The sequence below is a fragment of the Gopherus flavomarginatus genome, chromosome 6 (genome assembly GCF_025201925.1).
Source record: "Gopherus flavomarginatus isolate rGopFla2 chromosome 6, rGopFla2.mat.asm, whole genome shotgun sequence".
Lineage (NCBI taxonomy): Eukaryota > Metazoa > Chordata > Testudines > Testudinidae > Gopherus > Gopherus flavomarginatus.
Window position 1 is genome coordinate 134,203,906 of NC_066622.1, and position 1,609 is coordinate 134,205,514.

Sequence of the window (1,609 nt, forward strand, 5' to 3'; positions counted from 1 at the left end):
TTTGAAAAACAAAGGTTTTCTTCTCTATAGATCTGATCCTCTGCCATTGCACTCAATGGGACTTTTGCTTCTGACACCACGGGAAACAGAATCAGGCCCCGAGAAAGTTCCCTGGCTAATCTCACAGAAAAGGTGAAACTGTCACAGTCCTAAGCAACTGGTAAGTAGTTTTGGGACCCGAGGGCTACACTTGGCTGTGTGATGAAGCACTAGAAATATGTAAATACTTGTGGTTTGGGGCAGCTCTTTCACTCTGCAGAGTTCCACAGCTGCCTAGGCTTTCGTCTGTGCCATTGTGGGAGCAGACCGTCCGGTTAGGAGAGGGATTAAAACATTAGTCCTGTTTCCATTCTTTAATCCCTGTCCCTGCTTTTTGCACAGACATTACATGTGGAAATCTAGTATCAAGGCAGCATTAACATTATACTCTTCATAGAGTCTGGATCAGATCCTCTATTGCTGTAAAGCGATTAAATCAGTGGAACTACCCCCATTTACACCAGCTGAGGACCCCGTGCGGTTTTCCAGGGCCTTGCCCCTTCTGTAGGCGGTTACCCCTGAGAAAAGGAGGTGGAGCATGGCAGTGATTGACATGCCTTTTGCTTACTGTCTTCTTTCATTAGCTCTTCAACTTCTTATCTGTTGACAAAAAAAGTTTCTTTCCCCCTGTATAATCTGGATCTTTCGGATACAGCTCATCTCCTGGTAGCAGCTGACTGTAGCCATCCGAAGCAGCCAAAGTAACGGGCATCCAATGTTCACACTCTTCTAAAGCACGGTCAGAATCAAACCTATGCAGGTCACGAAGTGAAGAAAAGTTGCACAGCCTACATAATTCATAGAACTGAGGTGGAGCAAACCATATTTCTTGAGACTTAAAGAGTTCAATAGCTTTTGGAGGGGTTGACCACTGGAAGCCTGTCACCTCCTGATCCTCCTGCCATGCTTGCGGAGGCCGCTCCTCAAGGCAGCACAGGTAGAAGGCGGTGTCGTAGCGCCGGTCACCCCGGCCAGCCCTGGGCACCAGAGTCAGCCAGTTGCCCCACTCATGCAGCGCCCAAATGTTGGGGACGCAGCGCAGGTAGCGGCAGAGCTGCAGGAAGCAGGCCAGGTCCTGCTGCACCCGTCGCCGCCACTCGGCGAGCTCCGGGGCCGGCGGCAGGTGGTGCTGAGGCAGCAAGCGGGCCGGGCCTGGATCAGAGGCAGGGCCGGGGCCCGACACCAGCAGCAGGATACCCGCCTCTTTGAAGGTCTACAGAAGGGGCAAAGCAGTAAAGAATTACATGTTGAAGGCCAGGTCCTCAGCTGTTAGAAATCAGGCAGTGGAAAACAAAATCCAGGGAGCCTATACACTAACCTGAGTTTCAAACATAAACCGTTCTAGCATACCCAAGCGTCCTGCTTTCATAAACTGGAATGTGTACGGACACAGCGATGTGTTGTGCTGAACGTGTTATTAGTGTGTATGTGCACTACCGCCCTCTGTTGGATGGCATGATCATGCCGCTATGCTTTCTGCTACTGCCAAGTTCTCCTTGTGTTCAAGTGAGAGCAGGCTGGGGCCTTTGGAGCAGAGAGAACTGATTTCCTACTCTATTGTTGCTAGGAT

General features: G+C 50.5%; 1 pseudogene; it reads right to left on the minus strand.

Annotated features, from left to right (window-relative positions):
* Positions 1-551: 551 nt before the first annotated feature.
* On the minus strand, positions 552-1,387 carry LOC127054539 (acyl-coenzyme A diphosphatase NUDT19-like; annotated as a pseudogene).
* Between the last annotated feature and the right edge of the window lie 222 nt (positions 1,388-1,609).